The sequence below is a fragment of the Rana temporaria genome, chromosome 3, assembly GCF_905171775.1.
Source record: "Rana temporaria chromosome 3, aRanTem1.1, whole genome shotgun sequence".
NCBI lineage: Eukaryota > Metazoa > Chordata > Amphibia > Anura > Ranidae > Rana > Rana temporaria.
In genome coordinates this window covers 183,483,028-183,505,219 of record NC_053491.1, presented here as the reverse complement: position 1 = coordinate 183,505,219, position 22,192 = coordinate 183,483,028, and the positions used below count along the sequence as shown (strand labels likewise).

The 22,192-nt window shown below is 39.7% G+C and overlaps 1 protein-coding gene across 5 annotated transcripts in view; it reads left to right on the top strand.

The window, feature by feature from the left end:
* The window catches only part of SYT1 (synaptotagmin 1), a 738,111-nt gene that overhangs the window by 424,142 nt on the left and 291,777 nt on the right, over positions 1-22,192 (top strand). The gene's annotated exons all lie outside the window — the stretch shown is intronic.

The following is a 22,192-nucleotide window of genomic DNA, read 5'->3' as shown; positions in this document are numbered from 1 at the left end:
CAGCAGACTCTGGGGAAGCCATGAATATAGTAAAAGGAAAAAAAAAAGGGGGAGCCATGCCACATTAAGCTTATTTAAAGCTTGTAAGATAGCCAGGAAAGACCTTGAACAGACCCCTGAGACCACCAGAGCGGGGTTCCCACCATATAGCTCTATTAGAGACTGTACAGGAGGGACTTCCAACAGGAGAGGCCTGAACCTGCTGGGGCGATTGCGGTAAGAGGCAAATCTTCTTGTAACGTCCAGTCTTGTCAGGTGAGGATAAAAAAGAGAATGGTGCGGGGTGTTCCCTCTTCAAATTTATAGGTAACCAATCCTGTCAGGTTGTGGGGGCGGAGTCACAACCCATTGTGTGCTGCCATGAATGCGTCAGGAAAAACAGTTAAAGCCTAAGGGTCTATGAATGACAGATGATCTCTGAATGGATGGGGTGGAGCTATAAATCATCTGTTTGTCCCCAATTCAGAGATCCTGTGTCAGTCATAGAAGTGGTAATATGACATATTTGAAAGATAGGTCTGGCAGGAAAGGGCAGGCCTAGTCAAGCTCTCGGGATGAGAGTTCCTGACAGCCCTTTAGCTGTATTAATGCCCACCACACTGGAAGATTGGGGTGGTGGAGCGAGTAAGGGGATAGAACAATTAAAGATTTCAACTAAAAGCAGAAGAATCAGCATAAGGCAAAACAGATTACAGTGCACACATGCAAAAATTACATTTATCCTGCAAGGCTAGTTAAAAACACCTGAACATATTCCAAAATACGGGAGTTTGGTAACACTATATGGTCATATAGTGCTAAGCCCACTTACTGTAACAAAATTCCCCGAAGTAGTGGTTCCTAACCTAATAATAGAATGAAAGAACCTGTGTCTCAACTATGGGAGATAAACACCTCTATATGGGAGAACTGAAGGTTAGGACCCACTAATTAGGGGTACTTTGTCGCAGTAAGTGGGCTTAGCACTATATGACCATATAGTGTGACCAAACCCCCATAATTTTGAATATGTTTAGGTGTTTTTAACTAGCCTTGCAGGATACATGTCATTTTTGCATGTGTGCGCTGTAATCTGTTTTGTACTGTCTTTGGTCTTATAGCAGCACCATCTTAAATGTGGTGGAGTGAGAAAATTAATTAAAACGACCAGCCAAAAATTGTAAAAACAGAACCCCAGTGAGGGGTATGAAGCAGCTACACAGGAATGTGACAAATTCAAAGGGAGTGAGGATGATAATGTAGCGCTACATATGAGTCATGGTAACACTATGTGTACCCATTAGGGTGTGACCATATACAGGCATACCCCACTTTTAAGTACACAACGGGACCAGAGCATGTATGTAAAACGAAAATGTACTTAAAGTGAAACAATACCCTTTTTCACTTCTAGGGCGTATTGGGGGGTCAGGGACTGTAGTGGGGGTGTCAAGAGCTGTAGTTGAGGTGTCAGGTGCACACTGGAACAGGGTGGGGTATGCTCTCGGAGCTTCAGCTCCTTCTACTGCGGCTGCAAAATGTCCGTACAGTACTTGTAAGGCACTTTACATACACTCGCAGGTATGTCCTTACTCGCGAGTGTATGTAAAGTGAGTGTACTTAAAGCGGGGTATGCCTGTAGTATGTTATAAAAATGTTACGCAATAAAAACTCAGCAAAGTCAACAAGAACGTGAAAAACAATCATCAAAATTTCAAATATAATCAAAATTTGAAAATATAGTGTCCATCATAAATAAATATAATCAAAAAGATGTTATGAGATGGAAGAAAACATCCCAACGGAAATCTTCAGATGAATGATGAAATACATATGCGCTTACCAGAGGAGTTGGACCCGACTGCCATACAACAACGGATCGATCGAGCTTAGGGTGTCCCAAACGGCTCTTTCACAAACGTGTAAATGAGAATCCAATGAAGGATGGATTGGCGACCAAACCAAAAAGGACGGATAGGCCGATGTTCCTCAGCCACAGATTACTCTGATATGGAAGACCCGGCTAAGTTGTTGATATGGCAATCATAGGGATCCACAGACATCTATGTGTACCAGATTCAGGCAAGCAACAACCCTGATAAGGGTGTTAAAACCAACTGGAGAGAACTCAAAAAACGTATCTTCCACAAATTCATGTAAAAAGAAGAAAAACATAGGGGGCTCTAATGGTGTAGTCAAAAGGAGGTTTTAATAATAAAAACCAGCATACATGATAAAAAAGTGATCACAGTTCATAAATTCTGAAAAGCAATATGGGGAGCAAAATGCAAAGCCCGACATGTTTTGTTCCAATATGGACATCAACAGGGGCATCTTAGATGTAAAGCAATTTTTAGGGTGTGTCCCCCCAAGTATGTTTTTTGGATTTTGAATCAGGACAAGGGACACACCATACTAACTAACTGTATGTAGTTATGTCCTTTGTGCTGACTTTTCTGTACTTAGTTATAGCTAAACCTACTTTTTAACTACAGTTGAAATTCCAATTTTTCAACTGTTGGCCATACCAAAATATTATTTTTGCTATTCTCTTTAGCCAGTTTTGTGATTCACACACCATTTTTACACTGCACAGTTTTCTTGGGGAACCATAAAAAGGCATTGACGTACTATGCTTCCTTCTTCCTGTAGGTCTAAACTTTTCCCAAACCAACTTCCAATGTTTGTCCTTGTTTTTTATTGACAACAATGCAATGAAGCCTGTTTGGTTGGTTCCTTAGTTCTGGCTATGATGTATAATTTGAAGGATACTGAGAAAAACAATATATAGACAATATATAGATTTAAAAAAGATTTTTTTTTTTTTAAATACATGAATGTGATTTTATAGTATAGTAACCGATCAGATTATATATTTTATATTCCTTGAAAATGATTGGCCACATTTTACAATGTAAATGATTGGCCACATTATGCATCTATAATTCTGTTCCAATATTTATTTTCCCAGGTTTACTCTAAATAGCTCCCTGAGAATTTTTGTAACTGAATATGTGCTTGTATATTTGCCAAGGTCTCTGCCTGTAGTTTAGTTCCATCTTCCTTATTTGCTTACTTAGTATAAAGCATGTAAATAATAGCATCATTAGTTGTTGTTATGATCCCTAGGACATGTACATTCTCAGAGCAAAAATTGATACTCCAGATAGTGGTTTGTGAAATATTTAAAGGAAGATTTTGCAGTGCTGTAAAGTGGTGGTGTTGCAGATATTTGTTACATCATGCTAGTTCTGGTCTCTTTGAAACATCAAACAAGAATGCATACATGACTCATCCAAGTCTGCTTATCCCACAAAGCTCAAAATGAACATCAGGTTAAATAGCTAACTCTCACTGAAGCGTATTAGCCATTATGGATGTTCCGGGTCATATTAACATCCCATTACACGTAATAATACCTCATAAAACATAAAATAAATGTGTACATTTGATGCATGAATAGACAAGAAATTAGATTTTTCTTCTTTTTTTTTTTTTCTTTTTTTTTTACGTAAATGGTAAGCTTGCTTCACTGTGCTGGAAAGTGCTTAAAGGTTAAAATGCAGTAATGCTTAATGTTTTATGTTCATGCACTGAATATTGTAATATGAATGTGCTGTTAATAGGAAAATGTTGATGACAAAATGCATATAGAGCTATGTTTCTGTAGCTACATTTTCCTATCCTAACTAAAAATGTATTTAATAAAATATGCTTAGTGCAAATATGGTACAAGATTGTTAATGAATGCTTTGCTGATATTGGCTAATGGCCACACAAGATCAGCTCTAGCTAACCGTTATGGCAATTCTGCCTTGTAAGCCTGTTTTTACAGATGTAGGCCCGGATTCAGAAAGGAGTTACGTCGGCTTATCTCCAGATACGCCGTCGTAACTCCGAATGCGGGCGTCGCATCTCGGTGCCTGATTCATAGAATCAGATACGCCTCAATGTTGCCTAGATATGAGCGGCGTAAGTCTCCTACGGCGTCGTATCTTAGGGTGCAATATTTACGCTGACCGCTAGGGGTGCTTCCCAAGACTTCTGGGTTGAATATGCTAATTAGGTAGATATGCCAATTCAGAAACATACATCCGCCCGGCGCATTTTTTTACGTCGTTTACTTAAGGCTTTTTCCGGAGTAAAGTTACCCCTGCTCTGAGGTGTAGCCAATGTTAAGTATGGACGTCGGGCCAGCGTCGAATTTTGTGTCGTTTACGTTGTTTGCGTAAGTTGTTCGCGAATAGGGCTGTGCGTAAGTTACGTTCACGTTGAAAGCATTGACTATTGCGGCGTAATTTGGAGCATGCGCACTGAGATACGTTCACGAATGGCGCGTGCGCCGTAAGTCAAAAACGTCATTTACGTGGGGTCAGCCTTAATTAACATACAACACGCCCACTGCCTGGATAATTTGTATTACGCGGGCTTAAGCCGGACCACATACGCTACGCCGCCGTAACTTAGGGCACAGGTTCTTTCTGAATACAAAACCTGCCTCACTAGGTTACGGCGGCGTAGCGTATCTGAGATACGCTACGCCTGCACAAAGTAATGCCGGGCTTTCTGAATCCGGCCCGTAAACTTTTTAACATAGTTTAGGATTCAACCAAACAATCAGAACCTGAAGAAGGCTTTAACGAAGTATAGAATCTCTTGATGGTAAAGAATCTTTAAAGACTGGATAAAATGTCTGTGATAATTGGGGAAAAAAATGTAACAATAAATGAAAAAAGACCATTGAGCATTACTGTGCAAGAACTAACAGTGTCTTCATTATACAGGGTGCGAATAAGAGATCATTACGCTTCACTTGCTTCTGACAGCTGGGGTTGGAGGGCTTTGCTTCTTCACCTATTGGTGTTATTGTAGTAATTCTCACCCCTCTCTTTTAATAAAGGACCTGAACTCAGAAAGTGAAGATTATGCTATTTTACAGTGAACATTTAGAAATATTACAGCTTATCTAAACCCAAAAACATTTTTTTTATATATTGCAGTGGATGTGTCTGTATTCATTTCATTTTCTGTTTTTCTTTACTTCATTTAAAGTGGTTGTAAACCATCACATATACCCAGTGAAGTGAACAGCCTCAGATGATACGCAGAGAGGCGATTAAGTTCGCATCTGTCGCGCTATATAAGTTTCTCATTCATTCATTCAGAGATGAAACAAATCCTCCTACACAAGTTATACTTGTATATCTGCTGTCTTCCCATCTCTGCACTCCTTCCAAAGTGAAGATCATGTTAAAAATATTTCTTCATCTGTCAGCAGCACATAGGGAAGGGCAGAGAGACTGCAGTTACACTGCGTGAGAGCTGATTGGGGGAAAGGAACGCTCCCCCCTCCAGAGAGCAGAACTGTGTTCTGAATAGACCAGCTCCATTCTGAGCTCTCCCCTCCAACACAAATGTATCTCATGTGTTGGGAAAATGTCTCAGAAGTGACTCATGCTGATAACAGAGGAACAAAGCACCAGAGAGAAATTACACTTAGAGCTTTGGAGATAGATGAGTAAACACTATAGATATGTGTTTTGCTGAAATTCCATACAACCATACAACCACTTTAATACCAGGCACTTTCCCCCTTCCTGCTAATGATACTTTTCAGCTTTCAGTGCTGTTGCACTTTGAATGATTGCGCAGTCATACAACAGTGTACCCAAACTACATTTTTATAATAATAGAGCTTTCTTTTGGTGGTATTTAACCAGTTAAGCCCCGGACCAATATGCAGCCTAAAGACCCAAGGTGTTTTTACAGTTCGGGGACTGCGTCGCTTTAACAGACAATTGCGCGGTCGTGCGACGTGGCTCCCAAACAAAATTGGCGTCCTTTTTCCCCCACAAATAGAGCTTTCTTTTGGTGGTATTTGATCACATCTGCGGTTTTTAGTTTTTGCGCTATAAACAAAAATAGAGCGACAATTTTGAAAAAAATGCAATATTTTTTACTTTTTGCTGTAATAAATATCCCCCAAAAACATATATAAAAACATTTTTTTTCCTCAGTTTAGGCCGATACGTATTCTTCTACCTATTTTTAGTAAAAAAAATCGCAATAAGCGTTTATCGATTGGTTTGCGCAAAATTTATAGCGTTTACAAAATAGGGGATAGTTTTATTGCATTTTTATGAATTTTTTTTTTTACTACTAATGGCGGCGATCAGCAATTTTTTTCGTGACTGCGACATTATGGCGGACACTTCGGACAATTTTGACACATTTTTGGGACCATTGTCATTTTCACAGCAAAAAATGCATTTAAATTGCATTCTTTATTGTGAAAATGACAGTTGCAGTTTGGGAGTTAACCACAGGTGGCGCTGTAGGAGTTAGGGTGCACCTAGTGTGTGTTTACAACTGTAGGGGGGTGTGGCTGTAGGAATGACGTCATCGATTGTGTCTCCCTATAAAGGGGATCACTCGATCGATGCGCCGCCATAGTGAAGCACGGGGAAGCCGTATTTACATACGGCTCTCCCCGTTCTTCAGCTCCGGGGAGCGATCGCGACGGAGCGGCTATAAACAAATAGCCGCGCCGTGGTCCCGGATCGCTCCCCGAGCGGACCCGACCTCCGCATGTAGAGGGGGGGGTCCCGATCGGACCCCCCACCCGCTAATAGGCAAGGACGTACGTGTACGCCCATGTGCCTGTACGTGCCATATTGTGGACGTATATGTACATGCGGGGGTCGGGAACTGGTTAATCACCTATGCAGTTTTTATTTTTTGCTAAACAAACTAAAAAATACCAACATTTTTGAGATTTTTTTTCTTAGTTTCTGTTATAAAATGTAGTTTTCTCCTTCACTGATGGGCACTGATGAGGCGGCACTGATGAGGCAGCACTGATGGGCACTCATGAGGCGGCACTGATGAGGTGGCACTGATGGGCACTGATGAGGCGCTGATATATAGAATTGATGGGCGGCACTGATATGCACAGATAGGCTACACTGATGAGCACTGATAGGGGGCACTGATGGGCATGAATAGGTGGCACTGATAGGCAGCACTGATGGGCCCTGGTAGGCAGCACTGATGGGCCCTGATGTATGGCACTGGATAGGCAGCACTGAGGAGCTACTTGTGGGCATTACTGATTTGCATCTGAAGGGCACTGACAGGCACATTTATGGGCACTGATTGGCACTTTTCTGGCCCCAGACAGGCATTACTGATGGGGCACAGACTGGCAGCTCAATGTGCTTATTATCAGCGCAGACCCCTCTCTGACAGGGAGAGCCACCAACACTTCTTGGTTCACGCTGTGATCAGCTGATCACGTGGTAAGGAGCCTCTGTCAGAGGCTCCTTACCATGATTGGAGATGCTGCGTGTCAGCTGGATGTCATATGAAGCCCAGTTAGGATAACAGAACCACCGCCCGGTCGTCATTCTGCTATAGGTCAGACAGGAAGTGGATAAAGCTGACGTTTTTTTTTTTTACATTATTATCTATAATGAAGGATGCTCCATGATCTGCTGGATTCTGTAGAAATCTTCACTGCTCTGTCCTCTTTCTGCTGCTAATCTTCTACTACATCTGGGATTTCCAGCTTTGGATCTCTGACCTTAGCTGCACTAAAGATGATCCTGCCCTCTCCTCATTGAGAAAAGTTGATGTTACACTACCTGTAACATGATCTGTAAATTAGTTAAGAGTCTCACGAATTACATGATTCCTCTGCTCAACTAGTGTGAAAAGCATCAGAGGAACATGGTCACAGACAGGGACTCGCAGATAACAGACTTAGAATAAATATATATATTTTTTTAAAGGAGTGAAGATATCAGTCTGTGGCCACTCATATGGGGCCATTTCAGTGCAGAGACCGCATTATAATTCTTAAACATCAAGGGGATATTAACAATATGCTTTCTTGAACATTCACACTTCTAAAGAAAATCTCCAAACCGGAGTCCTCATTATAGCTCTATAGGCTCTTAGAAGAATGAACAGTTGCTTGCAGTAACCACTAGTCTTAGGCATAAGGCAATCAAATGTCTGAAAATAGAAACTATTTATTTGACATGATTCTTATTTTTAACTACAGTTTCTAAAATGATATATTATTTACATGTAGTTTTACTCTATAAGGAAGTGCCGAGAACAGTGATTGTGTACAGAAAATAGAAATGTGATTCTTTAATATATTAATATACTCTGGATGTTAATACTATGCTTAAATCGTCAATATACAGATTATTGCCTTTTACATTTTATAGGATAATCCTACAACAGTTTTAACACATGTGTCTAAATATTACATCCTACACTTTTATCTGTAATTATTTAACAACTTTTTTACAATGACAAAATTAAATTAATTACTAAGAACATTACAGTGAAATTGCACTGCAATACTAGTATAACACAATTTAATACCTCTTTGGGAATATATTGTAACTGATTATCCAGATATATCATAAACAATTTAAAATCAAAGTGAGCTTTTATTTTAGATAAAATCTATAATTATTAATAAAATTGTATGTTAATTAGAAAATTGGAATACCAGGCACAGTTATAATTTGGACCTTAATGAGCTTGCAAAGGTTTTCATCAAGTTCATTAGAATGCTTTTCATTTGCATGAGAAAAAAAGCATGTATGTACAATGTACTCAAGGGTGTTGGAAACAATAATTACACAACGTATTAACTTTATTTGGATAGACAAACAATTCTGAAGCCTCCTTTCATGTGTTTACTCATCTTTCATTTTATTTTAGTTTTAATCTAGATAAAGCCTAATTTTTCAATGAGGACACTTTCTTTGGTGACAACTGTCTAAGAGGGGACTATTGCTCAATTTGTGGGGGTTTCCTGTCACTTTCTCTTGCATATCCATGACATAAAATGAAGGGACATTTCTTAAATGGTACACAGGCAGCAAAAAAAATGGACTATGGTTTAATACCTTCCCTACTTCACCCAAAATCCGAAAGAACAGTTTTGATACTACAAAGTGAGGTTGATTTACTAAAACTGGAGATTGCACAATCTGGCGCAGCTGCGTGTGGTAGTTAACCAGCTTCCAACTTCAGATTGTTGAATTAAGCTTTGACAAAAAAAAATGGAAGCTGATTGGTTTCTATTCAGATCTGCAATACATTTTGCACTTTTCGGTTTTAGCAAATCAACCCAGTTTGTGTTATACTACAACCTTATAGGGGTATAGTGGGGAAAGGGCAGAACTGCTGTTGGCTAATCAGGGCTTCATTAGTGAGTTTAACCCTCACTTCCTCCTCCTAACAGTTTTACAAGACAGATGGTGTGGGTGGATTTTCAACAGCAACAACAACAGGCTTTTTGTTATTTTACAGTAAATTAACCACTTGACTTCAAGTGGTTGTACTGAAGTGATTCCTGCAGCTGTAGGCATTACACCAGTACCGTTTTCTAGAGCCAATCAATGTGGCTAAACAGCTGCTTGGCTGTTGTTACAAACAGCGGGAGGGGACATCCCCTCCTGCCACCTTCCACTGCTCACCCATGCTCTCCTGTCGCTCCGAGAGGCCCGAGCAACCAGCCGACACATCTGCCGACTGTCCGAACACACAAAGCTGTAATCAGCTTTGATTAGGTCCTGGATATGGTGACCCGGAAGCAACGTCATTACATCACTTCCAGTTTACTGGAATCTTGAAAGCATGCCAAAATGCAGATCTTGGCATTTTGAATGCTTTCAAGTGCAAAGAAGGGATTTGGGGTCTCATAGACCCCAGATCCCTTCATAAAGACTATCTGTCACATGCCTATTGCTGTCACAAGGGACAGAAATAAAAGTGCCCCATTTCCCAATGCTAGCATGCAAAAGGTGAATGTGTGCATCAGTCCTGTATGCAAGCAAACTGCGATCATCCCACGCATTTGAGGTATCACCACCAATGTCATATCATGGGCAGTAATTTTAGCTCTAGATCTCTTCTGTACATCAAAAGTGGTAACCTATAAGGGCTTTTAAAGTGTTGCCTATGGATAGTAAAATTTACGCTGTGTGCGGACGTGTGCAATTTTAAAGCATGACATGTTTGATATCTATTTACTTGGCATGACATCATCTTTTATATTTTACAAAAAAAAATGGGTTAAGTATTGTGTTTTTATGCATTACAATTTTAAAAAGTTTTTTTCCCCCAAAAACTGCATTTGAGGAGCGATTGCGCAAATACGTGTGACATAAAAAATTACAAAATTTACCAATTTATTCTCTAGGGCCTCTGCTTTAAAAGTGCCAGAAAATGCCTGGCCTTCAACTGGTTAAGGAAAATTACTCTAAGGCCCCGTACACACGACCGCGGACCAGTTTCAGCAGACATGTTCGGTCGTGTGTAGGCCCGAGCGGACAGGATTCCAGCGTACATTTGCCCGCCGGGCCTTTTTCCAGCGGGCAAATATTTCCAAACTTGTTTAGAAACAGCCGGCTGGAATCCTGTCCGCTCGGACATGTTCGGTCGTCTGTACCGACCTACCGTACATGTCCGAGCACCCGCCATCCCTTGCATGCGTCGAATGACTTCGACGCATGCGTGGAAGCATTGAACTGGCAGGGCCGCCATCGTCGTGGCCACGCCCCGCGTATTGTTTACGCGCGGATTTCTGTATGATGGTGAGTACAGCCATCATACAGAAATCCCCGGGCAGACATGTACGGTGAAAACGGTCCGGCGGACCAGTTTCATTGTACATGTTTGCTCGTCTGTACGCGGCCTAATAGGGCCTTGGATAGTAGTAAAAATGTGACAGTGGTTTAAGCCCCCTTCTTGCTCTATCCAAAACTAGAAATAAAATGTCGGCTAGACAGCCACTTTTGCTATTTTCAAACTCAAGCAATTCAAGAAATATGTAGGTCCTTACTAACCTTCGATCACATTAAACAGCATTTATATTGGAATTGTATTTAGTTAGTAGAAAAGTAATTTTAAAATGCTTTTTGATAAAGTGTTAATGCTTTTCATATGCTCATTCTGTAATATGTGTGTGTTTTCCATTTTACATAACGGCAGTAGAAGTATCCTCAAATGGCTAGATATATGCTGAACAGTTAAACTACTGCTATATAACTCTAATTACAAGCAACCTGCGAGTCAAATTGTATTCTGTGTAATCAAAGCTAAACCAGTTTTCCCTGGTGATATACCCACTTTCAATGATGTCTATGCTCACAGCTATCTATGAAATCATTGGTCTGCATTTACTAAATGTAAAGTGAGAGTAATGCCGCGTACACACCATTGGAATTTCCAATAAAAAAAGTCCACTTTTTTCATCATAAATTCCGATCGTGTGTGGGCCCCATCTGACCATCGGTGTTTAGAAAGTTTTTTTTTCCCATGGGAGAAAAAACTATCGGAAATTCCTATCGTCTGTGTGCAACTCTGACAGAGAAAAAACCCACGCATGCTCAGAATCAAGTCGGCGCATGCTCGGAAGCATTGAACTTCATTTTTCTCGGCTTGTCGTAGTTTTTTTACGTCACCGCGTTTTGGACGGTCAGAATTTAGTCTGACAGTGTGTATGCAAGACTGATGGAAGACAGCTTCATCGGAATTCCGACGGAAAATTCCATCGGATTTTATGCCATCGGAAATTCCGATCGTGTGTACGCGGCATACGTGACATGCAATGAAGCGAACCTGTGTTCCCTAACAAAAAAACAACTTCTCCTGCTTACAGTTGGATGTTGGTGAACACAGATACATTTCACTGGACTGCACATCATCTAACATTTTAGGCTCATCGAGAGAGCAGTCAGACCCATGTGTTTTAACCACTTCAATACCGGGCTTTAAAACCCACCTCCTTCCCGGGCCTATTCTGGCACTTCTTTCCTACATTTACAAATCATCATTCTTTTGCTAGAAAATTACTCAGAACCCCCAAACATTATATATGTTTTTTTAGCAGACACCCTAGGCAATAAAATGGCGGTCATTGCAACTTTTTATCTTGCACCGTATTTGCGCAATAATTTTTCAAACTGCTTTTTTTTGTAAAAAAAATGGTTTCATAAATTAAAAAATAACAAAACAGTAACGTTAGGCCAATTTTTTGGTAAAATATGAAAGATGAGGTTACGTCGAGTAAATAGATACCTAACATGTCATGCTTTAAAATTGCGTACACTCATGGAATGGTGCCAAACTTCGTTACTTAAAAATCTCCATAGGCGACACTTTAAAATTTTTACAGGTTACCAGTTTAGAGTTACAGAGGAGGTCTCGTGCTAGAATTGTTGCACATGCTCTAACGCACGCGGCGACACCTCACATGTGTGGTTTGAACGACGTTTACATACGTGGGCGGGACTTGCGTGTGCGTACGCTTCTGAGCGCAAGCTACCGGGGACAGGGGCATTTTAATTTTTTTATTATTATTATTTATTTTTTATTTTACTTATTTATTTATTTTTTAAACTTTTTTTTACATTTTTTTTTTCAATCGCTTTTATTCCTATTACAAGGAATGTAAACATCCCTTGTAATAGGAAATCTGTGTGACAGGTCCTCTTTAAGGAGAGATGCGGGGTCAATAAGACCCCACATCTCTCCTCCAGGCTGGAAAGAATGAGATTGTGAAAAAAAATTCACAGATCTCATTCAAACTAGCCGCAATTGCGGTTTGTTTACTTACGGGGACACGGGCGTGACGTCATCACATCGAGCCCCTGGGCCTCCGACGGCCATCTGGTCACCAGTCATCTCTATGGCAAACATCCGGCGGACGGCGATCATCTCTCCGGGCCCCCGATGGCACGGGAGAGCCCGGAGAAGCACCGGATGGCGGCGGGAGGGGGGATGTCCCCTCCCGCCGCCTGTAAGAATGATCTAGCGGCGGAACCGCCGCTATGATCGTTCTTACGGTGCGCAGGATCGCCGTCGTTAAAAAAAATGATATCTCAATGATGCCTCTGGGTGCAGGCATCATTGAGATATCCCCCCGCAAAGCCCAGGACGTCATATGACGTCCACCCGGGATAACAGGTCCCCATTTTGGACGTCATATGACGGCGTGCGGGTATTAAGTGGTTAAATAATAACACCTCCAGTATTTGACTGCAAGTCTTTTTTTTAATACAATTACAGGATTTCAATTTACTGCATTCAGACTTTTTCAGCATTTCTTTTTTTGCTTCTGTTTACTATTTCAAGTGGAACTTCACTTAAAAAGTGAAGTACACCTGTTGTTTTCCCTCACCCCCACCCTGTAACCAAACTGCATTTTTTCAGTACAAATACATAATCCTAGCCTAAGTGAGGATGACGTTGATTGTCTCACCCCTCTCCCCACCCTCAGTGTTTGTCACACATCCAAGGAGACTGCACAACCAGTCACACTGCATGGTACAATCTCAAGCATGCACATTGGGGAGGCGAGTTTAAGGGGACAGTGAGAGAAAGGAAAAGCTGTACTAGGTAACTGGTGGTTTGCCTGGGTAGATAATATAACTATGTGATAAGAATTCAATTACCCTTTCACATTTTATTTTAGTGTATTTGGAGTCTGTTTGAGGTGTTGATGCACTTTACATTAACAGATCTTTATTACCACAGGAAATAGAAATGCTATGGTCATATGATTTTGCTGGAAAATAACATACACAGTAATAAACCTGAAGTTTACAGGACACATGTTCATTGATTTTAACCTTTTCTTTAATGCAGTAGTTGGTAGATTTATTGATCCATACAAAATCAGATAATGTACTCTGTTATGTCACTTGCCATTACAAATATAATTTCAGGAATTCTGATGAAAGAATGTATTCAGGGTTGTAAGGATAAATTGCAATCAAGATTTTTAACTTCAGCAATAAGTCAATGGCCGACCTGGAAATTATTGTCTTGCGCGCATACCAATGTTGATCAGTATATCATTTTATCTCATAACTGGGTCTGTCTAAGAAAGCAGTTAAATTAATAGATAATTTGTGACGTGCAATGACCTATAGCAACCAGAAATCTGTCTATACTACCAAAACCAGTGAAATATAAGTTATTACTAGTTGCCATGGGTTATTTTACTTGATCCTCTGTATTAATGTATATGTGAAGACACTACAAAAACTGAACAATATAATACTAAAATAAATTTGCTTAACTAGAAAACTAGAAAAACATCTATTTTTTATATATATATATATATATATATATATATATATATATATATATAAAAACTCAATACCCATGTTTTTATTTTGCAAACAGGTGACGGCACAGCCTTACTTCCTAAATACAGCTATCCATACATTATACAATTTCTGTACAATCTCCTTTAGATTTACCTTCAACTATGTAGTGCAAGGTCCTGCCTGATTGGGCACAAATTGAAAGTGATGTTCAGGTTTAACCTCATATTATATATTTTTTGGCAAATTAAAAGGAAAATTGTATAATGTATAACCAGCTTTACTCACCTTTAAAGTTGGCGGTGTCATCTTCTGGGGTGAGAAGGCAACAGCTGGATATCAAAACCAGTGTGTGGCCATAATAATATAATGTATTATGGTCTCAGAAACTGACATTAGCAGTAAACTGAATCCACTAATAACAGAGTGATGTCAAGCCACTTAAAGGGCTTGTAAATGTACAATTTTTTTCCCTAAATACCGGTAGCTTCCTTTGCCTTAGTGCAGTCCTCCTTCACTTACCTCATCCTTTCATTTTGCTTTTAAATGTCCTTATTTCTTCTGAGAAATCCTCACTTCCTGTTCTTCTGTCTGTAACTCCACAAAGTAATGCAAGGCTTTCTCCCTGGTGTGGAGTGTCGTGCTCCCCCCCCCATGGACTACTGGAGAGTCAGGACACCCACTAACACACAGCTACTTTCTCTATCTGCAATGTAGAGAGTGTCCTGACTCTCCCGTAGTCCAAGGGAGGGGGCGAGCACGCCACTCCACACCAGGGAGAAAGCCTTGCATTACTGTGTGGAGTTACAGACAGAAGAACAGGAAGTAAGGATTTCTCAGAAGAAAAATAATAATATTTAACAGCAAAATCGAAGGATGAGGTAAGTGAAGGAGGACTGCACTAGGGTAAAGGAAGCTATTTAGGAAAACAAAATTGTACCTTTACAACCCCTTTAATATAATGCTTAATATAGAAATACCTAAAGCAGGGCTTGCCATGGCCGTGGCAGCAAAACTGACTACAGAAGTACAGAAATGTTGTACATTGGCATGGATTGTTGTGAGCAGAAAACCTAGGGTTGCAATTGAACCACACCAACACAGATCTCCTTCTGTGCATTGTCAGATTGAAAGAAAATTGAGGAGCTAGGTATTTTATATTAAATAAATCATAATTAAGATATAAGGCAAACCTTATAAAAAATCTATGTTATTACACAAATGCATATATTTAATATCACCTGGACCTTGACAGTGATTTTTTTTTGTTTTACTACCTAGTGAGTAGATGACCTGGAAAATGCATATACAGTATGATAGATGGTGGACACCTGATGTGCACATGCCTATTCTAAATCAGACACTTCAGGCCCCATACACACCATAGAATCTATCCGCAGATAAATCCCATCAAATGGGTTTCTGCGGATAGATCCTATGGTGTGTACACGCCAACGGATATTTATCCGCAGAGAAATCTCCCCTGGGATGGATTTCCAGCAGATGGATATTTGCTGACATGCACAACAAATCCATCTGCTGGAATCCATTCCAACGGATGGATCCGCTCGTCTGTACAGACTTACCGGATCCATCCGTCTAAAGGGATTCCCCGCACGCGTCGTAATGATTTGACGCATGCGTGGAATTCCTTATATGACAGCGTCGCGCCCGTCGCCGCATCATAATAGCGGCGACGGCGCGACACGTCATCGGCAGAGGATTTCAGCGCGGATTTCAATGCGATGGTGTGTACACGCCATCGCATAGAAATCCTCTGAAATCCTCGAGAGGATTTATCCGCGGATACGGTCCGCTGGACCGTATCTGCGGATAAATCCTCTCGTGTGTATGGGGCCTCACAAGGTGGTGAAGGAAAGATAATGAAATGGCAGAACCCATATTTGTATCCCAAGGATCAGCTACAACTTAACATTTAAAAAAAGAGGTTCAAATATACAAAATGATTTGTATTAAAGTCATTCACCCTGCCTCCTGTGGTTGGAAGTGTATCAAAGATTTTTTTCCAATGGTGTGAAGGGTAATAACTGTTTGTGTTGCAGTTGGGGAGGATAGTCTCATGTCTGGTGCCATATGCAAATGGTGCCATATGCAAAATCAAGAGAGGGAAATTCTGCAACAATTAGAGAGATTTATATGACAGTGGTTGAAACCCTACCCTATTCTATACTCTACTATGAAAAAGTGTCTATTTGAGAGAAGTTGATTGGATGGTTTCCAGCAATAGACACAAAAATCCAGTCCTTATGTGCTTAAAAGAAAATTGGAGAAGGAATTAGACTGAGCAGGTGTGAGCCCATTCAAAATAATTAGGACTTTGCAGAGGGGGGGGGGGGTGTATATTGAAGGTGAGCAAGGATAACAACAATGTTGTAATACAAAAATATACATGTTATTAAATAATTAAAATTATAATAAAATCATTTTTTTCCCTGATATAATACAGATGACAAGATGATTTAGATGGAGATAATGCTGGTCGCTGACATGTTTCACAGTTTTTGCGTCATTAGAGCGATGCATCCATCTATTTCTTCATCTAGTTCTATACAAAGTAAAGCACAACGCATATTACTAGTGTAGGTTTGTATTACAGGGTATAACAACATTTTTCAATCATACATTTATTTGCTGGTAGACTAATTGCACTTTTATGCTCACCTATTTTGTCTAATGAGACAGGGACTGCACAAGACGGTTCGTGGTCGCAGAGAGCAGGAACGAGTACACATGGAAGGACACTCACCTGATGGGAGCCAGACCCATCAGGTTACTGTGGAGCTCCTGGACCTTATATGTAACGGGATATGGGGTTGCCAATGTCTAAAAAACAATTTATATGAAGGTAATTAATGTAATATAATAAAATACAATTATAGTTAGCGTCAGATAGCTAGATCTACCGCAAAAATACATTTAAGTTGGTAATTACTGAGGTACCTACTAGATAGATGGTTAATTTTCCACATGAATATTATCCCCATAAATTAGGTGATGGTTATTATACAAGGCAAATGACTGGTGAGGAGCTGGGGCCACAGGCAGAAAATGCTCTAAGGATAAAGGACAATAAAGCTATGTTAAAAAATGTATATAAAGAAGGTATGTAGAGTATATATGAAATATCCATACAGCTTCTAAGGCAAAGAGAGGAAGTAATTCTATCTATGCAGTACCCCACTTTCTCACTCAAGCGTGGGTAGTTAGGAGTTAAAAGGGACCCCAATAGCGTTATTAGCAGCGCTGCCCGTGAACAACCGCCGGAAGTGATGTCAGGGATCAGTCATGACCCATCACTTCCGGGTGGACCTTAGCATTTAGGACGCTGATGCGGACGCTGGAGTGTCAGACGCGTCCGACGGTCATCCTATTAAGGCAGTAGATGGTGGGAGCTCACAGCGGGGAATATCACCACAACGCCCTTGAAAGGTAATAACGCTTTTGGGGTCCTTTCAACTCCTAACTACCCACGACTGAGTAAGAAAGTGGGGTACTGCATAGATAGCATTACTTCCTCTCTTTGCCTTAGAAGCTGTATGGATATTTCATATATACTCTACATACCTTCTTTATATACATTTTTTACATAGCCGTATTGTCCTTTATCCTTAGAGCATTTTCTGCTTGTGGCCCCAGCTCCTCACCAGTCACTTGCCTTGTATAATAACCCTCACCTAATTTATGGGGATAATATTCAAATCTACACTAGTAATATGCTTTGTGCTTTACTTTGTATAGAACTAGATGAAGAAACAGATGGATGTGGCGCCCTGATGACGCAAAAACTGTAAAAAACACCTCGGCGACCAGCATTATCTCCATCTAAATCATCTGTATTATATCAGGGAAAAAATTATTTTATTATCATTTTAATTATTTAATAAAATTTATACTTGTGTATTACAACGTTGTTGTTATCCTGCTCACCTTTAATAGACACATCCCCCTCCGCAAAGTCCTAATTATTCTGAATGGGCTCACACCTGCTCAGTCTAATTCCTTCTCCAATTTTCTATGAAAAAGTGTCTTTATTTCTATTCATGTCACTTTTTTCACACTTTTTTTTTCTACACAGCAACTTACATTGGATTATTAATTGTGTCACTTATTCTTATCATCACTTCAATGACCGAAAATGTAGATTAGGAGTCAAATAAAAGTCATAAGTGTACTAACTGTACATATGTGTTCTAGTTTAGAGATTCAAAGTATTGAAGCAAGACGAACGGCATGACAGCCAGGTAGCTATCATTTTCAGTAGAAGAACCCAATAATAATAATAATAATAATATTAATCACAATCATAATAATTAATATCATTATACAGGATTTATATAGCATTAACAATTTGTACAGCCCACAGCCCTTTACAAAAAATAAAGGGAGACACAGTACAGTTTTAATGCATTTCAAGCCAAGAGGGTTTGTGGGCCCTGCTCAATTGCAGTAGCTGTGTTTCTCTCATAATAGTGTACTTGGTGTGACTATTACTCCTAGACTACTAGACAAGTACTACTACTTGTCACACAGATGGAGTCCTATTTAGTCAGGGACATTTTTAGGATCTGCTAGTTAGCAAGGGTCAAAGTAAAGACCAGAGTGAAACTAATATACCTGTAGAAGCTAGTTGAAAAATAATAGTTTCCTGCTTGCCTTGTGTATGCTTCAAAAACCCAGAAGCTCTGAAGATTGTTTTTTATTTTTGCTTCCAACCTTTAGACTTCATTTAAACTATAACACAACAGTGATGAAAAGTTTGGGTGTGGAAGCTTTTTTTCCACATTGACAAGTATGTAATCCATATTAACCACTTCCAGACCGCCGCATGTATATGTACGTCGGCAGAATGGCACGTACAGGCACATTGGCGTACCTGTACGTCCCTGCCTAGACATGGGTCGGGGGTCCGCTCGGGACCCCCCTGCTACATGCGGCGGTCGGATACCCGCGGGGAGCGATCCGGGACGACGGCGCGGCTATTCGTTTATAGCCACCCCATCGCGATCGCTCCCTGGAGCTGAAGAACGGGGAGAGCCATATGTAAACACGGCTTCCCCGTGCTTTACTGTAGCGGCTGCATCGATCGAGTGATCCCTTTTATAGGGAGACTCGATCGATGACGTCAGTCCTACAACCACACCCCCCTACAGTTGTAAACACACACTAGGTGAACCCTAACTCCTACAGCGCCCCCTGTGGTTAACTTCCAAACTGCAACTGTCATTTTCACAATAAACAATGCAATTTAAATGCATTTTTTGCTGTGAAAATGACAATGGTCCCAAAAATGTGTCAAAATTGTCCGAAGTGTCCGCCATAATGTCGCAGTCATGAAAAAAATCACTGATCGCCACCATTAGTAGTAAACAAAATAAAAAATAATAAAACTATCCCCTATTTTGTAAACACTATAAATTTTGCGCAAACCAATCGATAAACGCTTATTGCTATTTTTTTTACCAAAAATAGGTAAAAGAATACGTATCGGCCTAAACTGAGGATTTTTTTTTTATATATATATATGTTTTTGGGGGATATTTATTATAGCAAAAAGTAAAAAATATTGAATTTTTTCAAAATTGTCGCTCTATTTTTGTTTATAGCGCAAAAAATAAAAACCGCAGAGGTGATCAAATACCACCAAAAGAAAGCTCTATTTGTGGGGAAAAAAGGACGCCAATTTTGTTTGGGAGCCATGTCGCACGACCGCACAATTGTCTGTTAAAGCGGCGCAGTGCCGAATTGTAAAAACCCCTTGGGTCATTTAGCAGCATATTGGTCTGGTCCTTAAGTGGTTAATGAGAGGAATGCCAAGTTGTGAAGCCACAATGCAAAATGAGAGATGTTTTAACACTTTAGAAAGAGCATCTAAATGATATGATCATTCCATGCAATCGGCTTGTAGCATCTTTTGCCATGTAGGTGTCTGCTGGTTCAGATTTTAATATAGGGGCCCTTTACTGCTGCTCATTGCATCATTACTACACTACCTTTGCCACTCCTGACAAAACCAGCAGCAGAGATTGTTCTCAACCACCATGCTATGATGAGGTACTTGACCTAATCGCTAACAGAATCTTGAAAAATAGTTACTCATAAGTGGACTACCCACCAGCCCTAGGAGATAACCAAAGCAATGAATAATAGAACCTACAAAAGTAAAGACCAGACTATTAGACTGAACTACCACAAAGCCATTTCTTTCTCAGGTTATCACAGTCGCCCATCACACATATTGCCAGTGTTTGTCCTGTCTATATTACATCTTTACAATATTGCACCACCTTCCAGAACAATACCATTACAGAACATCAGGGGATCAGAGAGACTGGATGAATGATTTTAATAGGTTTCCGTACCTTTGATAACTAAAGAAGGGACACTTTGATATAAATATCCAGTTATAAATGGTTGCCAATAAATGGACTTGAAAATGTATTCAGAAGTTTGTTTTCCTCTGATAATGGTTTGGAGATTAGTTTGACACAAAGTTCATTTCTTTTAAAATGACTATAATTAAGTTGAACTGCTCATGGAAGAAAATTTCACATTAATTAGTGCAAGGATTGACAAGCATTTTAAATCAAGCATATTATACATTTTTGCATATAAATGATACCATTATGCAAAGGGGATGTTTATTTAAAAATATAGTTGTAAAATCTTTACTTGAATATTGGTAATAAGTTACATATATTGGCTAATCCTATATTTTTCATAAAAAAACTACGATGTTTGGGAAACAAGCATTAAATACCAACACATGTGTAGGCAATATTTAATGGTATCTGTGGTGGAAAAAATATTAAGGGATAATTAATAGTAATTGATTCCCTAAGCACAGCTCAACAATATGACCCTATGACTAAGCCCTGGTGGGTGGGGCAAATGCATTGAGTGTGTGGTTTGGTGGAGACATGTAGTCTGAGGCTGCTCTTTATCATTAATTTACCTGGGTTGATCGGGAGTAGCAGCGATTTTTTCCCCTCTTTACGGGTCAACAATGGTGCCTTATTCTGCCCCTCCAAGATTTTGCCCCCTTCATGATCAGATTTTTTTTTAGCACTGCACTACTTTAAGTAGCGATTGTGCGGTCAGGCAGTGCTGTACACAAATAACATTTATATAATTTTTTCCCCCCACAAAGTGTTCTTTGCTGGTATTTGATCACCACTGAGTTTTTCATTTATTGCGCTATAAATAAAAAAAGAGCATACATTTTGAAAAATAAAAATATTTTTTACTTCCTTTTTCTTTTACATACCTAATATTTTTTTTTTAAATTCAACTATCTTATTTCTTCAGCTAACATGTATTCTGCTACAATCCCAATAAGTGTATATTGATTGGTTTACATGAACGTTATAGCGTCTACAAACTATGTACGGTGTATTGGAATTAAAAAAATAAAATAAATTATACTCGTAATGACAGTGATCAGTGACTTATAGTGGGACGGCAGGAACCCTACCTGGAAATGCAGAATTAATATGTGATTCTGTGCACCCAGCCCACTGTTGACTGATGTCAGCTGGTCTAGGCTCACAAAAGATCTTGACCATATGGTTAGGGTCCACCCAGATGCCTGGACCGACACCTGGCTCATCCTCTCAGTGATCCGCTGAGAGGCTGAGTCATTTTTTTCTGACCCCTCCACAGTTATCACATATTGCCCAACCATACTGAGCTATTCTCCTACTGTACTCTTCAGTTGAAATATTGAAGAATATAGGAAATGTATTGGTAGGTGTACAGTAGGCACACTTCTACAGGAAATGCTGACAAACTGGTAACCAAGTATGCACTGTCGTGTGACATTTTCCAGGGTTAGTGAGAGTGAGATCACTTAAAGACTAGTATGAGCTCCAGGTTGTTGTTGTTCAATCACCATCAAATAATACAATTCACTGTAGTTGATAATATTTTATACTTCATGAACAAAATATGTATTTTCTTGGTACCCCATAAACATATAACAGACTTATTAACAAGTACAAATGTTTCTTACAAAGATTTTATAAAATTTTAAAAACAGAAGCATGTACAACATA